A 7,123-nucleotide genomic window follows, 5' to 3' on the forward strand; every position below is an offset into this window, starting at 1 on the left:
TGTATTATATGTGTGTATATATATCTGTGTATATGTATATATATGTGTGTATATATATATGTGTATTTATATATATAGTGTGTATATACGTATATTATATATAATGTGTATATATGTGTGTATATATATATGTGTATATATGTATATAATATATATATGTGTATATACGTATATATATATGTTTATATAATATATATATATATGTATATGTATTATATATATATGTATATATATATATATATATATATATCTATATATATAATATATATATATATATATATATATATATATATATATTTTGAAACTCCATATCGCTGGCCAAATGATTGACCTGCAAAATGAACATTCCAAGATTTTTTCATGGATCCTAAAGTTTACAAAAAGCAGCAAGTATATAACCAATGAAATACACAATACATGAATAGGCCACCTATCCATGTTACCACTCCAGTACACACACGTACGTACATTAGTAAAAATCCATAACACTGACTCTATCCTGCCATCTGTCTTCTGGCATTGTAAATGAAGCTTCATTGTCATATCGATAGTCTTTCAGATATGGTTTCGTTGTCATGGTTGCGGCAGTAATTGTACTAGACGTGTGAATAGAATTGCTTTCTATTGTAATTTTAATCTATTTGATTTTTAAATTTCATCTTGATTTGCTTATTTTTAGATTTTGCCTAAATTCCAACTCAAGAGAACCTGCACCAAATTTGGTTATTATTTAGTTGCCAGATTCTGTCTCATTAATCCCTTCTCCTTCTGTTATTGCATCCCTTTGTACATAGTTTGTCCTCATTAATTCTGATTTTATGAGATTTATTTTGAGTCCCACCTCGACAGTTATACGATGTTGATTATCAAGCAAGCTTTCCAAATACTAGCAAACTTACCCATCTACGATGGGTGATAAAATACGGGTGCAGAAGTGAAAAATTTATATGTACTATTTGTTCAGCAATATTAAAATAAGGGCGATTTTTATACATACCTACTACAGAACCTCTTTGTACTCAATATTATCAGATTATCCACAACTTAATTTCAAGTTGGCAGAGTCAGTTGCTCGGCTCATCGCCATATACAGTGAACATGGGTGACGGCAGAAACACACCAACACTATCCAAAGTCTGGCCCTGCGACTTGTTTGCAGGGAATGAGAAGGCCAGGTTGATGGGAAACTGCCTGCGCCGTAACTGGAACGGATCACTGCTTTGATGACGGAGTTTAGCTATATCGGTGTACCTCGTTCCGTTGCAATGCCATTTGGCAGGATCGAAATTCCGAAGCAACATTACCGGGCAGTACTACTTCAACGTTATTTTGTGCACTGGCAGTCCCGATGGATTTAAGTTATTCAAAAAATCTTGCGGATATTGATGATAATTTTCATCTTCTATTGTGTCCGAGCTGAAATATTCGCGTTAATCCGGGGAAGTTGTACAGAAATTATGTAAGAAAATTCGTAAAGTAACTAAGTCTACGGGAATAACCAGCCTAGTTTCACGGCCAGAAACTGCTTCGTTTCAGGGAATCCCTTCCCACCCCCACCTCCTACAAAGGAGGGGGGTAGGTTGGATGAAACCACATTACAAACCATCTTAGGGGTCCCCACCATAACCCTACCAAGTTTCATGCCCATCTGACCAGCCGTTTGGCCGTGATTGAATGACACAGAGACAGACACAGACAGACATTACGCCCATTATAGTATGATTGTGGTATGTTGCTGATTAAAGCCCCATAATTAACTTCAAAATTCACAGGAATTCCAGGGTGACGCAAGACCGTCCATAATATTGGCATGTGGATGCTGTCGAATAATTTTCTGTATTTAACAAAAGCCATCAGAACGGCATTTCGAAATTCTATACTGTTGCATAATAGTCTTGACTGAAATATTTGGTGTGCAACTCCTTCCTTTTCAAAAGCATTTTCATCAGCTAATGGGGCTTTTTGTACCGATTTCTTTCTCACAGCAGCTTGAGAAAAAAACAAATTGTGCAACTAACGACGTAATTACGTATTCTTAGTTAACAATTGCAGTTAGGCCATAATTCTTTGGTACCTCCGCTGTGACTGCCAATTAGGCTTCGTGTCCTCGTTCCATTTTCTGCAAGAGTCTAGTTAGTACACGAGGTGCCATTTCAGTTTCAGTTAAAGGAATCTGTGCAGTGATTCCGTCATAACCTGGAGTTTTTCATCACCGAAGTTTCCTTATTGTTGATTCCACTGAAGTTAATCAAAGCACATACAGCTTCTCTTCAGCTTCTAGTATATAAGTGAAATTATCCACCTCAAATGTCTTGTACATGACCTCAAAGTTTATCCTCTCGGCGTCATCTTACTACTTCTGAGGTTACTAATGACCCAGACCTCATATTGTCAAGTATTTACCCCTTTGCTTTTCACTCATGGATATTTCATTCATAATTCTGTGGGCTCACATAGGCTAATGGCCCTCCTGAAACAGTTTTGTCAACTTTCGCCAAACTTCTTGTTCTTCGGTTAATCTCACTCACACACACACACACACACACACACATATATATATATATATATATTATATATATATATATATATAATATATATATATATATATATATATATATATATAATGTGACTCGCTGATCAATCCAGTACTGCCCAGGAAAACAACTGAATGACAGTTGGATCATTCAACTTTAAAAGGAAGTATATTTGGTGTGGTTTTGATTAACATGTTTAAAGCAATGAATTCTAGACATAATTAATCACAGGAAAGAAAAGAATTGTGAGTGATATACTACACTTACTTTACACCACAAAAGAATTCATAGACTTTGAAAAATCTCTCTAAGCGTGGCCGCAATTTCAGTCACGTTACTCGGCCCGAAACTTTTGAGTAAAGTGCAGGATGCAAAGTAATATTATACATTTTGTTTGTTTTTTTTATATACTCATAAAAGTAAAAAAAAGTTAGAAACTGGAAAAAATATTTTTTTTGCAAATTAACTTACTCTACCGATAAATAATTAGTATATTAGTATAGTATACTCACCGCAGTTGCAAGATAACTTGGTAACTTGGATACACTGTCTAATATCCTGTGTTGCGTGTTACTTGGTATATATATATATATATATATATATATATATATATATATATATATATATATATATATATATATATATATATAATGATTAAATTACAAATTAATTTTCGCAATTTATTTAAAAATGATAACATGAGACGAAAGAAGATGCTTTACTACTTAAATAATATAAAAAAAAAATCAATAACTGATTCACATCGGCCTAAATTCCCTTTTTTTCCGTCGCGCCTTATCACACACAAACGGCATTTAAACTCTCGCTAATGAAGAGGCTCGATGCAGTTGAACCATGGCCACCTAGAGAGAAGGCCGGCTCGATGGGGGCGCGAAGCAGGGAAGGTAGTCCGATGGTTGTGCTTTAATCCGCATCAAGGATGAACTTTCTTAAACATTTGTGAAGCTCTCTTGACTTGCTATTTAATAATTAATAATCATTCATAGGAAATAAAATAAATTACTTGAGGTTGATATATAAAAGAATTAATTTATGGCTGATAAATAAAAGTAGTAGTTTAAGGATGATAGAATTATAATGCTAGTAAAAAAAGATAGTACATTAAGATAAGTTATATACATGTAAGTAAACAAAAAGCAGCAGTGACTTTACAAAGCATAATCATAAATTGGTGCTATAAATATGGAATAAACAAAAATAAAAAAAAATAATGATAATTTACTCTCTAAATTATTATTTGAAATGCTGGAAGTATTTTGGGAAGAATCTTTTTCGTAACTGTCTCCAACTTTTTTTTTTTTTTTTTTTTTTTGCTTGCTATAATAGTTATTTCCTGACAACACTAATTATTCATTAATACATTTGTAGAAGCCCATATCATCATTTTCTCTATCTGTTCAGTGCCGTGTCCTGAGTCGCAAAATTCATTTGGAAACAGCCTCATCGTCTACAAGAATATTATATATGAGTGCTGGGGCAAAATTTCTCCCATCATTAAAAGTTCTGAATTGAGGTATTTGTGTTAATTTATTGATTATATAAACAATACATAACAATATTTGCTGCCGTATCATGAGGATATAATAAAGAGCCCCTACTAATTCCCGAAAGATATCTGTGAGTTTCTGGAAAGATCATCTCATCGTGCGCTCCAGTGATCATTTCTTTGCAAGAATTACATTTCCCTTTTTTGTAAACAGAATAACAACAGTAGCCTGCTAAATATGTGATTATTGAAAATACCCCCTTGCAATTTTCAATATTTTGTTACTTGCAAAGATATGTCATGCAGAGTACCTTTTACATTATGAGTGGTTTCTAAATCATTCCAATTAATTTAGTCATTAATGACTACACGTACTGCTCTGTTATGGAGTGGTAATTTTTGTTTAAGAACAGACATTATCCTCAGCTTCTTTTCACATTCAGACACCTGCCGTACAGAAATATTTTAGTGGCCACCTGCAAGCTGTCGATATTGCCCAAACCTAGATTCGAGATTGTCAGTTTGAAATTTCTCTGTCAACACATACTCAGTCAGGCAGTACTTTGTTACCTCTAACATCGCATTGGTTGTATGTTTCAATCCTGAAAAAGTCTCTCTTGTTAATGTCCCACCGAATTCTTTAGTTTCATCCCAAATTTCCAGCCAAGCATAAAAATCTTTCAGATACTGAAACTTTGCGTCGTCGCTATTATTAGTGATGGGAGTGGCATATTCGTGATTCAGTTATTTTCCTTTAAATGGACTTTTTACATTCATTATTGTCCACCAAGTATAAAAAATCTTTATATATTCAGAGACGTGTGCAAAATAAGGTAAGCAGTGATTTTTACCCATAGTTAGCAATGCCTGAATCTCATATTCATTAATTATCTGTAATACTAAATTAACATTTTGCTTTTCAAAGCTTGAGGGAGACAATGCTTTTAACGAGAGCTTATATGAATGTTTCAAAAGTGAGCCATCCTTTACTTTTTGAAGTTTCTTCAAAGTACTAAAAGGTGCATGATAAAGCTCTGTTTGTACGATATTATTTTCAATGGAGAAGGGAGGAAACTTCATTGTTTGGTTCGTATCTTTTTGGGCTACCCAGTTATTTCTGATAAATTTCAACAAATGCACGGAATCATACATAAAGAAAAGAGGCCTACCACTCTGACTAAGATGATGATACACACTATCTTTTCAAGTGTATTAGTATCATGAACTTCTACAGGAATCTTGAAGTCTCCTAATCGATTTACTTTAGTGTCTTGAACGAAAGCTTGCACTGCGCAGTTATTCTTTATCATTAGGGATAGAATTATTTTTGGGTACGGGATTTGCGCAACACGGCAAATTGAAAGTTCCTCATTATTCTTTATCAAAGTCAAATACTGAGTATCTAAAACTGAAGCTTCCCAACAAGTTCATCAACAGAGTTGAATAGCCTAGAATTTTTATACAAAATGTCTACTGCAACACTGCTATTACAGTATTACAGCCTGCATCGCTGATTGTTCCTTCCTTGCCCTCTTCGAATCTGGAGATTCTCTTCGATGCGATGGCCCGGACAGATACGAGGGACAGTTAGGTAACTGAGATGGAATGCCATCTTCACGAAGTTGTGGCATTTTCAGTTTTGTAGTTTTAATCGTGCCAGTATTTTTGTCATAACAGGATTTTTCCCATATAATATCCTCTGGCACGAAATGTAAACTGCAAACCTGAAAACAGATTTGCAGTATATTAAAACTATTGCCCATTAACGAATATTGAAGTGTCCGTATATCACAAATAAATAAATCATGGTGATTAATGCAAATGTAGCTGTATGTTCATGATCCTCCTAAGCTACGCATATTAATTTTATTAGCAAAACACGACACCAATATTCCACAAACGATATTATAATTTCAATAGTAATGAGGTAAATGTCAAGTGTATTTTTATACTCAATTTGCTATATTTGGTCGGGGTGTAGCTTTCTCGTTTTATGGCTCGTATCCATTTTGCTGCGAGTTCTTCGTTCTTGGGAAAAGGAAATATGTTGACTTTGGGCCCTGTCTCGTAATTCCCCTTGCACTTTGGGGCAACACAATGATAAGGCATCGTCGCAGAAACACTCGCAGACTTATGTTTACTATCAATATCCCTTTTTGTTCTACAAATAACACAAAATAGATTGTAATTCACTCGAAAAAAATCAGCGGTGTGACCCCTTTTGAATTTAGAAGAGTACTAAAGCAGGTAGTCTGACCGTAGGTCTGTCTACTGGTCTAGGTCAGTCGGACTACCTTTGCTTGGGAAACCCCTAATGACGTTTAATCCGCTAGGCCGTGGTTGAACCCCAGGTGCTAGTTAAATGCCCTGAAGGGGGTTTGAAGATTCAGGTGTCCGTTGACTTGTGCAAATGAATGGGGGTTAGGTGGAGGGGGGATGATTTAAGCCATTCGTTGTCGGGAAGAAATTTAGAGGTATTCATTCAAACTGAAATGAGCTATTTGATTCAACTTTAAATGGCTCTCCCCTTTTTAAAGCTAGAGGCGGTGATGTCATTTGGTATTAAGTGATATTTTATTAAAATGTACTTTAAAGTATTTTTTATACATTTCGATGAGATTTTATAGATTAAAAATAATCAAGCTTACGCTGGATTTATTTATTTATTTTTTTTTACATTGATGAAATAACATGAGATTTCATATTTAGTGTAAGTGACTCCTGACGTGAAATAGATCATAAGTAAGTCTCTCTCTCTCTCTCACACACACACACACACACACAACACACACACACACACACACACACACACACACACACGAAGGAATACTCAGATAGGTTTCAGAATCATTATTTCTATTCAGATCTGAACCTCCTCGAGATATCAGGGCATTTAAAATGGCGAGAGAGCACAAAGTAGCTAATGAGCAAAATAAAATTCAGCTTAAAAAATTCCTGCTAAAAGGGTATTTCTCCTTACTACCATAGTTTCACTGAGGGGACAGAAGCCACAGAAGCTCTGTGGGCTGTTTGGGATCGCCACTAACTGATTTTTCGTAATATATAATAAACTTCGCAAAAC

This window comes from Macrobrachium nipponense, chromosome 37 (assembly GCF_015104395.2).
Source record: "Macrobrachium nipponense isolate FS-2020 chromosome 37, ASM1510439v2, whole genome shotgun sequence".
Taxonomy (NCBI): domain Eukaryota; kingdom Metazoa; phylum Arthropoda; class Malacostraca; order Decapoda; family Palaemonidae; genus Macrobrachium; species Macrobrachium nipponense.